The sequence below is a fragment of the Anomaloglossus baeobatrachus genome, chromosome 10, assembly GCF_048569485.1.
Source record: "Anomaloglossus baeobatrachus isolate aAnoBae1 chromosome 10, aAnoBae1.hap1, whole genome shotgun sequence".
Classification (NCBI taxonomy): domain Eukaryota; kingdom Metazoa; phylum Chordata; class Amphibia; order Anura; family Aromobatidae; genus Anomaloglossus; species Anomaloglossus baeobatrachus.
This window is the reverse complement of record NC_134362.1, coordinates 206,832,224-206,852,598: the sequence shown is the minus strand read 5'-3', so window position 1 is coordinate 206,852,598 and position 20,375 is coordinate 206,832,224. Positions and strand designations below refer to the sequence as shown.

General features: G+C 46.9%; 1 pseudogene; it reads left to right on the top strand.

Moving 5' to 3' along the window:
- Positions 1–20,375, top strand: part of LOC142254861 (fatty acyl-CoA hydrolase precursor, medium chain-like) — a 49,757-nt pseudogene that overhangs the window by 21,161 nt on the left and 8,221 nt on the right.

Here is a 20,375-nt window from a genome sequence, read left to right as displayed (position 1 = left end):
TGTGTTTCGCGATCCAGGGCAAGGAGGTCAAGGTCCACTCTAAAAGATTAGCTTCAATATCCACCCACTGCTTCATGTCGGCCCCATGAAACCAATCTACTACTCTGGTGAGGATAGCTGATGTAGGATATAAGCGAAAATCTGGAAGTCCTGTGCCCCCTTTTGTCTTACGTCTCGTCAAGTATTTAAAGGCCAGTCGGGGTTTACTTTTTTTCCATACAAAAGCTGTCGTGATCCGTCGAAGATGGGCAAAGAAGAATCTGGGTACGACTATAGGAACTGCTTGAAAAAGGAAAAGGAGTTTGGGGAGGACATCCATTTTTAAAACGTTGATACGTCCAAACCAGGACAGAGCCTGCAAATTGTAAGCCTGAAGATCGGCGTCAATGCGCTGCAGTAGAGGTTTATAGTTCAAATTAAATAGATGTGAAGGGTCCGGTGTTAGATAAGTCCCTAGATATTTCAGAGCAGTGGCACACCATTTAAAGGGAAAGGCTTCTTGCAGAGAGGATTTACGTTTAGCGGGAAGGGTGATATTTAGGATTTCCGATTTAGAGGTATTAACCTTGAAATTACTAACCACAGCATACCGCTCAAACTCCTTCAGGATAGATGGGAGAGATGTTTCAGGGTTCACGATGTAGAGGAGGAGGTCGTCAGCATATAGGGCCAGTTTATGAGTTTTTTTACCTATGCAGATCCCATGAATATCAGGGTTCTTCCTGATGACTATGGCTAGATGTTCCATCACCAATGCGTACAGAAGGGGGGACAGAGGACATCCTTGTCGAGTCCCATTTCTGATATTGATTGAGTTGGAAAAAATTCCATTACACCGAATCTTGGCTGTAGGGAGAGTATACAATGCTAGAACCTTTTCTCTAAAGCTTGGACCAAAACCTGCCCGCTCAAGCACACGCCCAAGGAATGGCCAACTGACCCTATCAAAGGCCTTCTCTGCATCTACTGACAACACACAGGCTGGTGTTTTTAGCTTCAACATTTGGGAGATAACAAGGATCGATTTAATAGTATTGTCTCTAGCCTCTCTGCCAGGTACGAAGCCTACCTGGTCATTGTGTATCAATAGCGGCAGAGAAGGACTCAGTCTGTTAGCCAGAAGTTTAGCAAACAGCTTCACGTCCACACTAATTAGCGATATAGGGCGATAGCTTGAGCAGAGCAAGGGGTCCTTGCCCGGCTTGGGGATTACCGTGATATTAGCAGACAGTAATTGTTTCTGGAAAGGATGGTCTTTGGAGATGGAGTTGAAGACCTTAGTAAGAAAAGGTGCCAGCTCCGTTAGAAACGTTTGGTAAAATTTGGTAGTAAAGCCATCTGGCCCTGGGCTTTTGCTGGGGGGAGAAGAGGACACCACTTGGGTGACCTCCTCTAGTGAGAACGGGGAATCCAACTCATCAGCCGTTTCCGCTAATAGGGGGGGAAGCGGCGTGTCTAGCAGGTAGTTGTCGATTTTCTGCAGAAGCCGGAAGTTAGTGGGGTCTACAGATTTGTCGTTGATATTATATAACATCTCGTAATACTTCTCAAAGGCTAAATCGATGTCAGTGGGGTGATGCACTGTTTGTTTGTCAGCCGTCTTAATCGAGGGGACATACGTTGACGCTGTTTTCGGTTGGATATGTCTCGCCAAGGGACCCCCACACTTATCTGCAAACTCATAAAAAAACTGTTGGGAGCGTTCTCTAAATTTAGTGTGAGCCAAGTCGAGTACTGCTTTAAGATCTTCCCTCGTTTTAGTCAGTTTGAGTAAGGTATCCTGGTCAAGAGTCACTTTATGGGTTTGTTCCAAGGAATGGATTTTGGAAAGAAGATCCTCAATCTGTTTAGCTTTGTCTCTCTTCAGTCTAGCTCCTTCTCGTATAAATACCCCTCTGGTTACGCACTTCAGTGCTTCTCACTTAGTGGGAAGAGGGGTATTGTCATCTGCATCATACTGAAGGAAGTCTGAAATAGTCATAGATATCCTTTCTTTAACGTCTGGATCTAGGAGAAGATTAGGGTTGAGTCTCCAGTTCCAGGACTTAGAAGGAGAGTCTGGGGGATTCAGAGTCACGTAGACAGGGGCATGGTCAGACCAAGTCACTGGGCCGATGGAAGCAGTGGGGGACCAGGAGAGTAGGTTATGGCTAAACAGGAAAAAATCAATACGGCTATACGAATTGTGTACCACCGAAAAATGAGAAAAGTCCTTGACCGATGAATAGAGCAGACGCCAGATGTCAACAACCCTACTCAAATGCATAGCGGACCTAAGAGATGCTAGCTGACTGTGTGGAATCACCGACTTACCAGCCGACGTGTCGAGCTTCGGGTTCAGAGGTAAATTAAAATCTCCACCAATGATCAGATGTCCAGTTGCAAAAGTCTCCAGTCTCCTCAGGAACCTAGCCCCGGCAACAGTCTGACCTTTATTAGGAAGATAAAAATTAGTGACTGTGTATTTTTGGTTATAGAGTACTAAGTTGACAAATAGGAATCTGCCGTGTGGATCAGTGCTAACCTCTGTCATCGTGCATGGAAAATTTTTATGTAGCACAATACTGACCCCTTTTGATCTCGCCAAGGGGTTGGGGGCATGATGCCAAAGCGGGTAGTATTTGTTGGGGATATCCGGCACATGACCACACTTAAAGTGAGTCTCCTGTAGCAGGAGTACCTGGACTCCCATTTTGTGCATACCGTGCAGGATCTGATTGCGCTTTTGCGGGGTATTGAACCCTTGTACATTCAGCGATGCAAACTTCAAGGAGACCATAGTGTGCACCGTTTAAGTAAAACTTGGATTTCTAAAATGTAGGGAGTCCCAAGCGGTAAAGGGGTAGGACAGGCGGGGGTCGGGGGAGGGATGAAAGAGGTAGGGAGAACAAGGAAGAAGGCGAGGTAAGAGAGAAAATAGGGAGTACAAGCAAGAAAAAGTAGAGACCGAAAAACTTAGAGGAAAGCCTACTAAGAGTATAGGCTATGGCCTCGCTCCTAGCTCGAGGCAAAAAAGACTGTAAAAGGCCCAAGATGGGTCAATACAGTCACACTTGAAAAACAAGTGTCCCTAGTGGGGTGAGTCTAGCAACGGAAACGCCGTAACCCCCAGACAAACACTCCACCAGGGAGACAGCAACAAAATATATGAATACATTAGCTAAAACATTTGATAACTGCAACAACAAAACAATCCGAAATAGGGCCCTCTCCCAGACAAAGGGAGGTATTGGGAAGAAAAAAAAAAAAGGGGGGGGGGGGGAAGGAAGGGTGGGGGGTAGGAGAGGGAAGAGAGGAAAGGGGGGGGAGAGGGAGAGGGGGAGGGGGGACAAGAGAGGGAAAGTCGGGAGGAGGGAGGGTGTGAGAGCACAAGGAGAGCCTACCAAAACGAAATAATGCTCATTATGTATACAAATACCAGGAAGAGTCAAATGTTCAATTATGAACGGATGGGCAAGGGTCAGCCCACAGGTCGTAGGTACTCAGTCCTAGCCACAACATGAACATATCTCACGGAGGAGCAGACCAAGAGAACTATCAGGACAAAGTCACTGCTCGGCCATGCAAGGTCCCACAACACCACGGTTCGGGGTCTTTGAGAAGATGAAGGTCAACGTCTCTCTTCACCACGGTGGAAGGGTAAATATGGATTAGAGGGCCAATCTGGAATTGAGATCGTGGGTAATTCCAGTCCTTCTAGGAAGGAGCTCAGGTCAGATGGGCCACGGAGAGTAAAAAGACCTCTATGATGCCAGACCTGCAACTGGAAAGGGAACCCCCACAAATAGGGGATTTTCCTCTCCCTGAGAGCTTCTGTGATGGGTCGTAGTGCTCTACGCTTGACCAGTGTAGCCTTGGATAGATCCGCCATGATATGGACCACAGCCAAATCAAAGTCAAGAGGGCCTTTGAGCCGGGCCTGTTTCATGATCTCCTCCTTCTCATGATAGTAGTGAAGGCGACATATAACGTCTCTTGGGTTGTTGGGGTCAAGAGATCTAGGCCTCAAGGCTCGATGGGCCCTGTCGAAGATAATGACTGCTTCAGGGGGTCTGTCCAGCAGATTATTCAGTAGACCTTGTAATGTAGAAGCAAGATCCGACAGTCCTGTCGCTTCTGGGAGACCCCTGATGCGTATGTTGTTGCGGCGGTCCCTATTTTCGGAGTCCTCCATTAGGTTGAAAAGAGAAGAGATTTGGTCCGCATGAAGATCTAGAGACTTAGCATATTCAGACTGAGCAGCAACTGTTTCTGCAACGGCCGATTCTGTGGCTGTAACTCTGTCAGAAATCTGGGAGATAGAGGTGGTGAGTCCCTGTATTTCAGCCCTGCAGAGACTTTCAAGACGGGATATGTAGCCCTCCATGTCCATTTTAGTAGGGATTTCGGACATTCTGGAGTGCAGGTCTTTAATCTCTCCCAGTACAGAATCAGAGGCTTCAGAGAAGTGAGCATTGGAAGCCAGGGGTTTAGTGGAGTGCGGGTCCAGGGATCCCTCAGGGACCCCGCAGGAGACCAGTGTGACCGCCGGGGACGCATTCGGGGGTTCAGCCAAGAATTTCTGTATGTTCCCGTCCTTGGCATTAGATTTGGGTGCACTCATCCCAGCAATTGGGGGGGCTGGGGCTTTTTTAGGAGCCATATTGCTTCTATGCGAGTATAACAGGGCACACTAGAAAGAGGAGGGCTCAAAAAGTCCAGGAAAACAAGAGATTTCTATGGCTGAGACACTGGTCAGGACGCAGGGTCTCCGGCTGGGAGGGAGCTCTAAAATGCCCAGTAATGCCTTATCAGTAACTTGGTCCCTTGGCAGCCAGGAGCACACAGGGGTGTCAGAACCCAGTCAGCATGTGAGGCCTGAAATGCTGCAGCTGCCACACAGAGCTTATCCACTGGGCAGAGTTATAAAAGGTAATTGTTTGGGTTAGGTTCTTTATCCCTGTGCTGAGCAAGTGCTGCAGTCTAGATCAGTGTTTGGGAATTGAGCATTATGGTGTATTGGGACGGTTTATTGTGTTATTACAAACAGGTACTAGTGTGGCTGTGTGACATTCAGCTGGATTTTAGTGTCTTGCTATTTGCAGGCTTTCACCAGACGTGCACTGGCAGCGCGGTGATCAACTGTTTACTTTAGTGATTATCCCTCTGCTGCTGAGTCGCTGTCACACAGGGCCTGTTTACCTGCAGCTCCATCTTACCAGTAGCTCTGTGTTGATATTAACTAGTTAATCTCCTCTTATAGTAAGTTTCTCAAGCTTTCCCGGAGTTAAGAAACAAGAGGTCCCTGCCAGGATGGCTCTCACCCACCTCTCTCAGTACTTGCTTCTGCTGCTCAGTCTCTTTCACTCAGCGTCAGCCATCCTGAGAATTCAATGCTTCTTTTCACTTACTGCAACTTTGCTGTTCTGAGTACTGGCCAGTCCCTGATAACAGTAATAAAAGCTCCTCCATGTGCAGAGAGGTGAGGGAATGTAGTAGGTGCTGCATTTTTGTGCTGGAGCTGTCTCCCAGGCCGAGGAAAGCCGGGGGGTCTCAGAAGCTTTAGAATTCACAGCCCTCCAGCACCATTGCTAGGCCACGCACCCCATTACTTAGGATTTATGCCCAATCACAACCTCAATTTGCAGACATAGTGTTTCGGGATGGTTGTCCCTCGTCAATGCAAAGTATGAGGTGTGATCTGGCTGTATGAGAAGCTAAAGTGGGGTCTAAGGGAAAATCTTTTCTCCTTGCGGAGACCTGACTAACCAATTAGTAGTACAGCAGAGTCACCACAAGGTGGCAGCAGAGTAACGTCACACCGTACTAAGACGTGGCCTGGAGTAGTACAGCAAAGTCACCACAAGGTGGCAGCAGAGTAGTCAGAGAGCCGAGTCAGCAACAGTAAGTCAAATCAATGTAAAAGGGGTGAACAAACTCAGTCAGAAGCAAGCAAAGGGGTCAGGAGCCAAACTATAATAGAGAAAGCCGAAGAGAAAGACAGAGCCAAGTCAGGGACGAGAGCGTAAGTCAAGTACCGGGAAATTCAAACTACAAACAAAGGTATGGCAAGTGGGACGAGGCCAGGGGAGGACAGACAGACACAGGTTAGGCGGGAGAGGGTACACGGCAGGACAGATTGGGTACCTCAACAGAGCCAGCTACACACACTATGAGACATAGACTATCACTGGCGCTGAACCAGAGCTGCAGCACCCAGATATAGCGTTCAGGAATCCAGAACGAGGCAGGAAAAAATTAACCCTTAACATGACCCGCCGGAGCTGGGAGATACCACAGAGACAGATACCAGCCTGGATCATGTCTTCTTCATTTATACAAAACCATTCCCCAAGCATATCCGAGATCCTGCAGGCCTGCCTCTCCTTGCCTTCTTGCACACCCACCTGTATTAGGACTTTAATAGGAGCATGATGTGACAGGCTTCTACTGCACAGTCTGTACCATACCTGCCTTTAGTGGATTACCTAAAGCTAGATCGATCCCTGAAAATGAATTATGCGGAGTAGACAGACAGAAGTATAATTTAACACCCTGATTGCGTATTGTCTAACAGGTCCACCCCATCCAATATCTTCCCGAAGGGGGCCTTGCCTGACTCCCATACTGCCGGCTCCTTCTGGAACCTATCAAGCACCCTATCTATAGTATTATTAAAGTCTCCCAAAATTATAAGTGGAATCTGTGGAACTTTTCCTATAAATTGCAAAATTTCTTTAAAACCTTCCCCAGAGTATTTAAGTACTGTATTGTATTGTTTTGTTTTATAAGACGCACCGGATTATAAGACGCACCCCAAATTTAGAGATAAAAAAGGTAAAAAATATATATATATGAGGTCCGTTTTATAATCCGGTGGGGTGGCAGCGGGGGTGAAACTGGGTCAGGTAAGTAGCTGGATCAATGTAGGGGCATAAAAAGTAATGCAGACATAAAACTTAACTTTTACTGTATTAGTAGTATAAAAATGAACTTCCGTTCATGAAAGTGAGTTAAAAAACAGGGTGACATTCATCCAATCACTCATATAGACATCCTCTGGGTCAGTAGATAGGTAGGGGACCCAAATAGTACACGCTACCTTGGCTTGCTTAGAGTGAATAGACGGCCATACCACCTTAAACCACTATATCAGGCCAAGATAGTAGTATCATATACACATGAAACAGTTTATATTCTGAGCTCCCAGCTCCAGGGAAAAACAGCTCATATATATGTATCCTAAAGGGATACTCATAAAGGGAAGACCATATCAAACAGTAGTCCCTATAAACGGGAATGGTCTTACCACATCCCAAGATACACGGCGGGCATAATGTATGGAGTACCGGTTCCGTAGGGGGGGCTGTCACTCAGCACTTTAAATCCCGAACCAGCCGGTTATACCATAGCAGGCATATAGCAGTAGGCTCCCACTCCCAACGTTTCAATATGGATCATCAGGGGAGTCCAAGTGGGATATAAATGGCGGACATCAATATGTCATTATTGTCCACCGATGCCCGGCTCACTATAATAGCAATAAACAAAAGTCAGAAAAGCCCAAAGAACTAACAATAAACCGCATACCACTAGGTTGTAATAACTCACCGCTCACTGGCGTATCTCCAGCCTCATTCAAACTAGCCGCGCCTCACACCCGGAAGAGCGTTCCAGATAAAGCCCGGCGCATGCGCGGAATGGCTGGATTGGCGTGACGCGTACTCCCACAACACCCCTTACCGGAAGTTACGCGTCATCCGGGCAACGTCGCTGGAGCGACGTGGCCGTCCTCACCCGATGTTATCACATCCGGTTGAGTGGAACGCAAGCATATCATTGCAAGGAAGCAACTGCAGCGCTACCATAGCAACCATAACACCGTGTGCAGCTGCCGCGTTCATGTTTATGAGATCAAGGGCATAAAGGAACAAGTCCAAACAACGGATGCCCGTGTATATAATGTATGTCATAGGTCAGGTATACATAAAACACACCGGGCAATAGGCCAAAGGCCATATGGATGTGAGTTGAGTCATGGGGAAGGGGAGGAGGAGACATAGCAGGGGACATGTAATATACAAAATAGTCCTAGAGAGAGGGAGGCCAATCCCGAGGGGGCGACCACCAGGGTAGCTAAAAGGGGCGGGGAGGGGGAGGGACAGGACAAGATCATCAAACTGTGGTCAGCGGCGATTCTAAAGTGCACACTAAACCGCTGACCCTGCCGAAAAAAAACGGCCCTACCTAACATGTGGGGGTCGGCACCCTAACAATCTATACGTCCATGGTGCCCCCACTCAGGCGTCGTCTTTCCCTCCTATTATAGCCCTAAATCTAAGGTGCTCCTAGGAAGGGGGTGAAAGAAAGGGATTCATTTAATACCGTTGGCACCATAGTGTCCAAGGTATATATCCAGAAACACTCTTTCTGGAGGATGATCTTGTCTCAATTTCCACCGCGTGGGGGGGGGTTGATCAGATCAATACCCATTACCTTAAAACTTTCCAGGTCGCCATCATGGAAGGCGTTGAAATGTCTTGCCACTGGTGTGTCATTCTTCTTGATGATGTCATTCTTGTGTTCCCCTATTCTACGCCTCAGCTCCCTGATGGTTTTACCCACATATAGCCTGCCACAACCGCAGCTCACCTTGTACACCACCCCCTTCGATTTGCATGTTATAAGTGACCTCAAGGAATAGACTTTACTGCCTTTTGAGTTTTTAAACTCTTTCCCTTCCTCTACATATTTACAATTGATGCAATCATACCACTTAAAACAGCCTTTTACACCACTCCTTTCCACGGCTGATGTCTTGTCTTGAAAGTGACTATGGAACAGTCTATCGCCCAGGGATCTTGCCTTTCTAAAGGTGATCGATGGGTGGTCAAATAGATGTTTATCAATTGTAGGATCCATATGTAATATGGGCCAGTATTTAGACAGTGTTTTTCTCAAGTCTACTGCACCATTGTTGAAAGTTGTAATGAACCTTAGAGTGTCCGGGGTGGCAGTTTTTTGGTGGTTGGAATTTAATAGGTTACTGCGGTCCAAGCTGCATGTTGATTGGTACGCCTCCATGATCACCCGTTTAAAAACTCAAAAGGCAGTAAAGTCTATTCCTTTCAATCCTATCAATCCCCCCCCCCACGCGGTGGAAATTGGGACAAGATCATCCTCCAGAAAGAGTGTTTCTGGATATATACCTCGGACACTATGGTGCCAACGGGATTAAATGAATCCCTTTCTTTCACCCCCTTCCTAGGAGCACCTTAGATTTAGGGCTATAATAGGAGGGAAAGACGACGCCCGAGTGGGGGCACCATGGACGTATAGATTGTTAGGGTGCCGACCCCCACATGTTAGGTAGGGCCGTTCTTTTTTGGCAGGGTCAGTGGTTTAGTGTGCACTTTAGAATCGCTGCTGACCACAGTTTGATGATCTTGTCCTGTCCCTCCCCCTCCCCGCCCCTTTTAGCTACCCTGGTGGTCGCCCCCTCGGGAGTGGCCTCCCTCTCTCTAGGACTATTTTGTATATTACATGTCCCCTGCTATGTCTCCTCCTCCCCTTCCCCATGACTCAACTCACATCCATATGGCCTTTGGCCTATTGCCCGGTGTGTTTTATGTATACCTGACCTATGACATACATTATATACACGGGCATCCGTTGTTTGGACTTGTTCCTTTATGCCTTTGATCTCATAAACATGAACGCGGCAGCTGCACACGGTGTTATGGTTGCTATGGTAGCGCTGAAGTTGCTTCCTTGCAATGATATGCTTGCTTTCCACTCAACCGGATGTGATAACATCGGGTGAGGACGGCCACGTCGCTCCAGCGACGTTGCCCGGATGACGCGTAACTTCCGGTAAGGGGTGTTGTGGGAGTACGCGTCACGCCAATCCAGCCATTCCGCGCATGCGCCGGGCTTTATCTGGAACGCTCTTCCGGGTGTGAGGCGCGGCTAGTTTGAATGAGGCTGGAGATACGCCAGTGAGCGGTGAGTTATTACAACCTAGTGGTATGCGGTTTATTGTTAGTTCTTTGGGCTTTTCTGACTATTGTTTATTGCTATTATAGTGAGCCGGGCATCGGTGGACAATAATGACATATTGATGTCCGCCATTTATATCCCACTTGGACTCCCCTGATGATCCATATTGAAACGTTGGGAGTGGGAGCCTACTGCTATATGCCTGCTATGGTATAACCGGCTGGTTCGGGATTTAAAGTGCTGAGTGACAGCCCTCCCTACGGAACCGGTACTCCATACATTATGCCCGCCGTGTATCTTGGGATGTGGTAAGACCATTCCCGTTTATAGGGACTACTGTTTGATATGGTCTTCCCTTTATGAGTATCCCTTTAGGATACACATATATGAGCTGTTTTTCCCTGGAGCTGGGAGCTCAGAATATAAACTGTTTCATGTGTATATGATACTACTATCTTGGCCTGATATAGTGGTTTAAGGTGGTATGGCCGTCTATTCACTCTAAGCAAGCCAAGGTAGCGTGTACTATTTGGGTCCCCTACCTATCTACTGACCCAGAGGGTGTCTATATGAGTGATTGGATGAATGTCACCCTGTTTTTTAACTCACTTTCATGAACGGAAGTTCATTTTTATACTACTAATACAGTAAAAGTTAAGTTTTATGTCTGCATTACTTTTTATGCCCCTACATTGATCCAGCTACTTACCTATCTTCCTGTGGATCCTCTATATTGTATATTGCTATATTATATGTGAAACTGGGTCACAGGAGGCAGAGGCGGTGCTGGAGTATGGCGATGCTGTGGGCGGTGCAGAGGGGGGGGCCCAGATGCTCACTGCGGTCTGCGTTGCTGGGACAGCCAGCACTGCTCTGTGCTGGTGTAGCAGGCGCTGCTCTGCTGGGGTAGCAGATGCTGCTCTGTGCTGGGGTAGCGGGCACTGCTCTGTGTTGGGGTAGTGGGTGCTGCTCTGTGCTGGGGCAATGGGTGCTGCTCTGTGTTGGGGTAGCAGATGCTGCTCTGTGCTGGGGTAGCGGGCGCTGCTCTTTGCTGGGGCAGTGGGTGCTGCTCTGTGCTGGGGTAATGGGCGCTGCTCTGTGCTGGGGCAGTGGGCTCTGCTCTGTGCTGGGGCAGCGGGCTCTGTTCTGTGCTGGGGCAGGGGGCCCTGCTCTGTGCTGGGGCAGCGGGCTCTGCTCTGTGCTGGGGCAGCGGGCTCTGCTCTGTGCTGGGGCAGCGGGCTCTGCTCTGTGCTGGGGCAGCGGGCTCTGCTCTTTATGGGGCAGCCGGTTCTGCTCTGTGCTGGGGCAGCGGGCTCTGCTCTGTGCTGGGGCAGCGGGCTCTGCTCTGTGCTGGGGCAGCGGGCGCTGCTCTTTGCTGGGGTAGCGGGCGCTGCTCTTTGCTGGGGTAGCGGGCGCTGCTCTTTGCTGGGGTAGCGGGCGCTGCTCTTTGCTGGGGTAGCCGGCGCTGCTCTGTGCTGGGGCAGCCGGCGCTGCTCTGTGCTGGGGCAGCCGGCGCTGCTCTGTGCTGGGGCAGCCGGCGCTGCTCTGTGCTCGGGCAGCTGGCGCTGCTCTGTGCTGGGGTAATGGGCGCTGCTCTGTGCTGGGGTAGCGGGTGCTGCTCTGTGCTGGTGTTCGTTGCGGGCGGTGAGCCATGGGCCATTCTGAAGATGTCGGCAGTGCGGGCTTCAAAGAAATGGTGGCTGGAGATGGCGTGTGCGCAGATGAGAGCTCCATTTGCACACATGCCTACTCTAGGCGCCATTATTTGAAGTTCTTACAGCTGACATCTTCAGAATGGCCCGTGCCTCACCGCCTGCCACACAGAGCCTCCTGTGACCCCTCTGCACCACCCCTCCGGTAAGCTACATTTTGATTTTAAGGGGCACCCCTCATTTTCCGCCAAAAATTTTTTTCATCATATAATCTGAAAAATACGGTAGCTAGTATAATACAGTCACTGTGGACCAGCTTACCCAAAATACAGATATATCGCCCCATTTTATCTATCTTAGTCTTGTGGCAGATGAAGGGAATATTACGATGGAGCCGGACGCTCACTCCCCTGAAGTACGCTCCGTATTTGGCATGGAAATTCTGCCCCAGCAATTCTAGTAGATGGGTTTCCAGTAAGCACAGTATTGCCGGCTGGAAGGGTTTTGCATAGTTTAGAATTGCTCTAGGCTTCACAGAATCATTAATCCCTGGAATATTCCGTGATATTAATGTTATATTCCTCGCCATGTCATAGCGTTAAGGACCTGAGGTCTATAAACACAATCCAACTGTGGATTTACAAATCATGAGAACTCTATGGAAGATAAAACCCAAAGGTTTTCAACACCCAGTCCTCCAAGAATTCAGACGCCTTGTTGCCCTCTGCTTTTTCTGGTGTTCCCTTAAACCAGACATTGTTCCTTCGTGTTTGGTTTTTCCAGATGGTCCTGTTTGGCTTTGATTGCTTCCAGTCACTTGCCATATAACTGCACATCCTTTCTCGTAGGACATTGTCCATTTCACTGACCCTTTCCTCAAGCTCATTTATCCTCTCGGCACGCTTCCTAAGGTCCCGTCTCAAGTTAGTGATTACCTCCTTAATGTCATTCACCTGAACTGTAAGATTCAGTAGAGAGGCAATGCATTGGCCAACAGCATGTAGCACATCTGCGAGAGTAGGGTCCTTATTTTGAGCGGAAGCTTCCATTATGGCTTCTCCACCCCACATCATTGCTCTCTGCAGATGCCTCATCAGATATACTCTGCACCAGGGCCGCCATACCTTGTTTCTGCCCCGTCCGCTGTCCATCTGCAGGTCCGGAGGCAGAGAATGTGCATATTTGTCTAGTCTGGCCTCCGCATCCCTCTCAAAGTCTATTGCCCACCTGCCTTAGTTGGGAGTGAGAACGCTGCGGCGCCATCTTTGAGCTCTGCACATGCCTCATCAGATATAGTCTGCACCAGGGCCGCCATACCTTGTTTCTGCCCCGTCCGCTGTCCATCTGCGGGTCCGGAATCGGAGAGTGTGCATGTTTTTCTAGTCTGGCCTCTGCATCCCTCTCAAAGTCTATTGCCCACCTGCCTTAGTTGGGAGTGAGAACGCTGCGGCGCCATCTTTGAGCTCTGCACATGCCTCATCAGATATAGTCTGCACCAGGGCTGCCATACCTTGTTTCTGCCTCGTCCGCTGTCCACCTGCAGGTGCGGAGGCAGAGACCGTGCTTATTTTTCTAGTCTGGTCTTTGCATCCCTCTGCCGGTCTATTGCACGCCTGCCTTAGTTGGGAGTGAGAACGCTGCGGCGCCATCTTTGAGCTCCTGCTCGGCGCTCCTCATATTTTTCTCCTTTTTCATTTCTTGTTTTTCCATTATCGAGGATATCCAGACTTTTTCCTTCGTGGACAAGTATCAATGCCGGAGTGTAGAAGAAGCTGCGCAATGTCTCAAACCACCTGCAACGGGGTCTTTCAAGGATAAATATAGCGGAGCTCACAGGGAACACGTCTGCTCGCATGGTGCGCCGGCCATGGCCCCCCCATAATGTGATCATAGTTGCTATTCTAACAAATACACAAGCAAATACTTTTTGAGCAGTTCACTTTCAGTTTACAATTTTTTTTCTCCCATGATATTAATTGATAAATTACACATCAATCTCCAAAAACTATGTAAAAAATATATAAAGAACAATAAATGTGTCTAATCCGCAGGATAAAAAACACAATAACCACAATTGTCTCCTCTTCTAGGTGGTGTCTCCTTTATCCAAAGGCCTGTTCCACCGCGCCATCGCAGAGAGCGGGAATGTGGCCATGCCAAGCGTAGTGGCCAGCACGTCGGAAGACCTCCGCCCCTTCCAAAATGTAATTATAACCCCGAACCCAGATAGACCTTACACCCGTCTGAGCAGTTACACATTAATAGAGGTTGGGGGAGGGATGTGCGACCGAATAAACGTTACAACCTTTGTAATTGTGGCCTCTGACCCTCATTTTGCTACTGTTTTAGCCAAACTGAGAAACCGAAAAACAAGGCAAAATTAAAGGGGGACTCCGGGGAGATAAAAAATTCTGCTACTGTTCCTGCCCTTCTAGAGGGGAGGAGGAGCAGCAAAGTGCAGATCCATCACCCCCCGAATTACAGGTAGTGTAAGGCTATGGAACAGCATTGTGTATCTCTACTATATAGTTTACTAGCAAAACACCCACGGCTTCACTATCAATAAATGATACGCTAAATCGTTGGTTGCACTTGCCAAGATTATATAATGACCCTCAGTAATCCACTCACACTGATCACAGATCTAATAGGTGAATGAATATATATATATATATATAATTAATATATATATATATATATATATATATATATATATATACAGTTAGGTTCAGAAATATTTGGACAGTGACACAAGTTTTGTTATTTTAGCTGTTTACAAAAACATGTTCAGAAATACAATTCTATATATAATATGGGCTGAAAGTGCACACTCCCAGCTGCAATATGAGAGTTTTCACATCCAAATCGGAGAAAGGGTTTAGGAATCATAGCTCTGTAATGCATAGCCTCCTCTTTTTAAAGGGACCAAAAGTAATTGGACAAGGGACTCTAAGGGCTGCAATTAACTCTGAAGGTGTCTCCCTCGTTAACCTGTAATCAATGAAGTAGTTAAAAGGTCTGGGGTTGATTACAGGTGTGTGGTTTTGCATTTGGAAGCTGTTGCTGTGACCAGACAACATGCGGTCTAAGGAACTCTCAATTGAGGTGAAGCAGAACATCCTGAGGCTAAAAAAAAAGAAAAAATCCATCAGAGAGATAGCAGACATGCTTGGAGTAGCAAAATCAACAGTCGGGTACATTCTGAGATAAAAGGAATTGACTGGTGAGCTTGGGAACTCAAAAAGGCCTGGGCGTCCATGGATGACAACAGTGGTGGATGATCGCCGCATACTTTCTTTGGTGAAGAAGAACCCGTTCACAACATCAACTGAAGTCCAGAACACTCTCAGTGAAGTAGGTGTATCTGTCTCTAAGTCACCAGTAAAGAGAAGACTCCATGAAAGTAAATACAAAGGGTTCACATCTAGATGCAAACCATTCATCAATTGCAAAAATAGACAGGCCAGAGTTAAATTTGCTGAAAAACACCTCATGAAGCCAGCTCAGTTCTGGAAAAGTATTCTATGGACAGATGAGACAAAGATCAACCTGTACCAGAATGATGGGAAGAAAAAAGTTTGGAGAAGAAAAGGAACGGCACATGATCCAAGGCACACCACATCCTCTGTAAAACATGGTGGAGGCAACGTGATGGCATGGGCATGCATGGCTTTCAATGGCACTGGGTCACTTGTGTTTATTGATGACATAACAGCAGACAAGAGTAGCCGGATGAATTCTGAAGTGTACCGGGATATACTTTCAGCCCAGATTCAGCCAAATGCTGCAAAGTTGATCAGACGGCGCTTCATAGTACAGATGGACAATGACCCCAAGCATACAGCCAAAGCTACCCAGGAGTTCATGAGTGCAAAAAAGTGGAACATTCTGCAATGGCCAAGTCAATCACCAGATCTTAACCCAATTGAGCATGCATTTCACTTGCTCAAATCCAGACTTAAGACGGAAAGACCCACAAACAAGCAAGACCTGAAGGCTGCGGCTGTAAAGGCCTGGCAAAGCATTAAGAAGGAGGAAACCCAGCGTTTGGTGATGTCCATGGGTTCCAGACTTAAGGCAGTGATTGCCTCCAAAGGATTCGCAACAAAATATTTGGTTTATTTGTCCAATTACTTTTGACCTCCTAAAATGTGGAGTGTTTGTAAAGAAATGTGACAATTCCTACAATTTCTATCAGATATTTTTGTTCAAACCTTCAAATTAAACGTTACAATCTGCACTTGAATTCTGTTGTAGAGGTTTCATTTCAAATCCAATGTGGTGGCATGCAGAGCCCAACTCGCCAAAATTGTGTCACTGGCCAAAGATTTCTGGACCTAATTGTGTTTGTATGTATATATATATATATATATATATATATATATATATATAGCAGAACATGTCCTGAAGGATCCGAAATCTCAGACCTCCTCACAACCGCCTCAAAGTCAGACTGTTCCAGTTTTGTTGTCTTAGATGAAGGCTGCACTCTAGTTGCCATAGGCAATCAATATGATCTTACTGTGACGCAATTCTCATAAATGAGGCCCCAGTTACTTCTGCAGTGACTATAGACAACCCGAACAATCTTACTGTGAGGCAATCGTCATAAATGAGGCCCCAGTTACTTGTGCAGTGGCTATAGGCAACCCGAACAATCTTAATGTGAGGTAGTCTTCATAAATGAGGCCCCAGTTACTTCTGCAGTGGCTATAGGAAACCAGAACGATCTTGCTGTGAGGTAGTCTTCATAAATGAGGCCCCAGTTACTTCTGCAGTGGCTATAGGAAACCAGAATGATCTTACTGTGAGGCAATTCATATAAATGAGGCCTGAGTTATGTCTGCCGTAGCTATAGATAACCTCAATAATCTTACTGTGAGGCAATCTTCATAAATGAGGCCCCAGTTATGTCTGCAGTGGCTATAGGAAACCAGAACAATCTTACCGTGAGATAATTCATATAAATGAAGCTCCAGTTATGTCTGCAGTGGCTATAGGAAACCAGTATGATCTTACTGTGAGGCAATTTTCATAAATGAGGCCCTAGTTACTCCTCCACTGGTTGTTGAGAGCCATTGCGATAGTTAGACTTTTGAGCGAGTTATCATTTTGCCCCATCTTAGCGGCTATATGATTGCTGCCCCTTGGACGCCGTTGGTTTAATTCTTTAAGACCTTTTGGGTCTTTATATATGAGGGCAGTGACAGTAAAATAGTTTTTTTTTCTCTCTCCAGAGTGCCCCTTTTAGTGGAGAAAAGAAACACAAACAAACTAGTCCTGAACTGTCTGTATCTGATATACTGTATTGATAGAAATCCATTCTTTCTGTGCAGAAAATATCCGAGTTGTCGGGCTGTGATCCGGCCTCCATAGCCGACTGTCTGAAGAAGAAATCAGAGGGAGAAATGGACTCTATTACAAAAAAAATGGTAAGTGTCGTGTCACATTAAAAAATTACCACCGCCTGGGGACTATTAGGACAGTATTTTATATCCAATCGCTCTATTTCTATTCATTTCCATTTCTTTTCTTGTATATTAAGGTTTTTCCTTCTGTTGTTTACTGTTTTTTTTATTTCATAGCTATTTCTCTGCCAGGATCATTATTGGGGTAATCTGAATCATGTAGAAATGTTGTGATGTATATTGTGTATATTGTTAGTGTCGGCACCAGTGGGAGTGTATAGAGCGGGCTCAGGAGCAGACAGATGCCGGTTGTGCTGTACAGCCGGCACCTTCATCTGACAGCACAGATCAGAGCGAGCTCTGAGCGCTGCTGCCTAACCACTTAAGTGCAGCGGTTTCTCTCTGACAGAGGCATACAAGTCCCACGTTCCCACGTATTGACCCCATTCCTATGAAATGATCTCTGGTGTCCATGGATTGCTGTAACAGCCTGGGGTCTTCTGAAGACCCCCCACCCCTCATCACCATCCTATTTCTCCTGTAAATCTCTAGTGATAAAGCTAGAAAAAAGAAGCACTGATAGGGTAACACCAGATGACAGAAGTGGTATATATAAAAAAATATACACTCGTTTAATGTGGTTGTGAAAGTCACAACCACTGATTAGCATGAGATAATGGCGTCTGCCGCAGCCCCATGTGGATGATCGTTCAAACCGGAGAAGAGAAGGGGGTTAACGCTGCGCATCAGCCAAATGAAGGTGTAGAGATGTTGATGAATAAGAATCTTTTTTTATTTCATAGGTCTACGCGTTTCGAGATAGAAACCTCTTCCTCAGGACCAGGACATCAACAAAGCATCTTTGTCCTGTTGATGGCTTTGTCCTGGTCCTGCGGAAGAGGTTTCTACCTCGAAATGCGTAGACCTATGAAATAAAAAAAGATTCTTATTCATCAACATCTCTACACCTTCATTTGGCTGATGCGCGGCGTTAACTCCTTCTCTTCTCCGGTTTGAATGCTCCTGTAAATCTCTGGCACAAGTTGGGCTTCATAAGAGGCCTAGATTTTCACTGTATACTGTAATACTGAATTATTGCAGTATATAGATAAAGCGATCAGGCAGTCAAAGGTACAAAACCCTCGGAGGAAGTAAAAAATAAAGTGTACAGTAAATATAAACAGTTTAGAAAACATTATTAAAAAAAAAATCTCCAAAGCATAAAAATTTATATCCCCCTTCACCCATTTTCCTGGTTATAAAGTAAAAGAGATAAATATAATAATCATCGGTGTCACCTCGTCTGCTAAAGTCCAAGGTGTCAAAATATCAAAGTATTTGACCTGTAAGATAATAAATAATAAAATTCACAATAAAGAAACCAATAAGAAACGGTTGAGGCTTCGTTCCGTAAGGGACGGTTGCCTGATTCCTTTTATGAGGCAACCATCGTCCTACTATTGAAACCAGATAAGGATCCATTGGATTGTGGCTCGTACAGGCCGATATCTTTGTTGAACTCTGATTACAAAATTCTCACCAAAATTCTAGCAACTAGACTCAATAAAGTGATCTCCTCTATAGTACATGAGGATCAGTCGGGATTCATCCCGGGTAGGAGTACCTCGGATAATCTGAGGAGGGCGCAGGTGGTCTTACAGATGGGCACCAAGTTAGAGGAGGATTGGGCTCTGGTCTCCCTGGATGCGGCCAAAGCCTTCGACTCTATAGAATGGCCATACCTGCTGGAGGTGCTGCGAGCATTTGGTTTCGGCAACGAATTTATCAGATGGATTGAGATTATATATAAAGCTCCATCTGCTAACATTCAGGTGGGTGGCGGTGTGTCGGAAACTTTCCCTTTGGGGAGGGGAACCAGACAGGGATGTCCCCTATCCCCTCTCCTGTTCACCCTTGCCATGGAACCGCTGGCGGTGCGCATTCGAACGGACCCAGTTTACCGGGGGGTGAGACACCGTAAGGGAGATGAACGTTTGTCTTTGTACGCAGACGACTTGTTACTGTTTGCATCTGACCCGGATTCCTCCATTCCTAGAGCCGTGCAATTGATTGATCGATTTGGGGAGTTCTCCGGTCTGTCAATAAACTGGTCAAAGTCGTACCTCCTCTTTCTGTCTCGGAACAGAGAGGATCTGGTGCACGACCGCATATGTAGGTTTCCGGTGGTGGATCATTTTAAATATCTCGGAATTATACTGGCGGGAAGCCCTTCGGAGATGATAGCGAGAAATATAGTCCCCTTATTATCATATTTCGGAGAGAAATTTAATAGATGGAGCCAACTCCCGCTATCAGTGGCAGGAAGGATTAACCTCCTTAAAATGATAGTGCAACCAAAGTGTCTCTTTGTTACCCACCATGTATTTGTACGGATTCCCCGCTCTTTCTTTCGGTCCCTGGAATCTTTAATGATCACCTTTGTCTGGGGCTTATCCAGATCAAGGGTCCAATTGGCCAAATTACAAAGACCCAAGGATATGGGGGGTATGGCCCTTCCTGATCTTTATTTTTACTACCTGGCCGGACAGTTGAAATATCTGGGTCAATGGACTCTCCCCGGGGTTGGGGGTTCTCCGGAGGGACTCCTGGCAGAATTCACAGGTGTGGATCTCCTGTGGCCGTTACTGACGGATCACAGGAGGGCCCCTGAGGGTCGTGTCCTCCCGATGCACAAATTGGGGGCCAGGATCTGGAAAGAGGCTAAAGCCGTCTTCGGATTTCATGATGTACCAACTGAGACGCCCATATGGGATAACCTGGACCTTCCACATTTTTGTGGGTTGCCAGGGTTTGGTGAATGGAGGAATCGCGGAATAGTCTCCCTGGGATCACTGGTCCGGGATGGTGAACTCCGCCCCTTTGCGCAACTGCGGACAGAATTCGATTTGCCGGAATCTCATGGGTTTCAGTATCTCCAGAGTAGGCACGCCTTTCGAGCTCAGTTCTCTGGCCGTGGGGTTAGATTCTCTTCCTTCCCAGTCATTGGAATTATTAAATCACAGGGCCCTGGTGGTCTTATTTCTAAACTATACTCCTCCCTCATTCGGGCCAAGGCCATGAACAGTCCTCTTTCTGTCCGTGTGAGGTGGAGTGCCAGGATCCTTGAAATTGATGACGTAGTGTGGGACGACATTGTCGAATCCCACACGCTGGTCTCTCCTGCAGTTAATAATAGACTGATTCAGTTATATATAATACACCAAAGTTATATCACTCCACAGAGACTAAACAAGATGAAAAAGACGAATAAATCGGTGGGGATGGGCTGTCCGAGATGCGGGAGAGACGGTGCGGATTTCTGGCACATGATATGGGA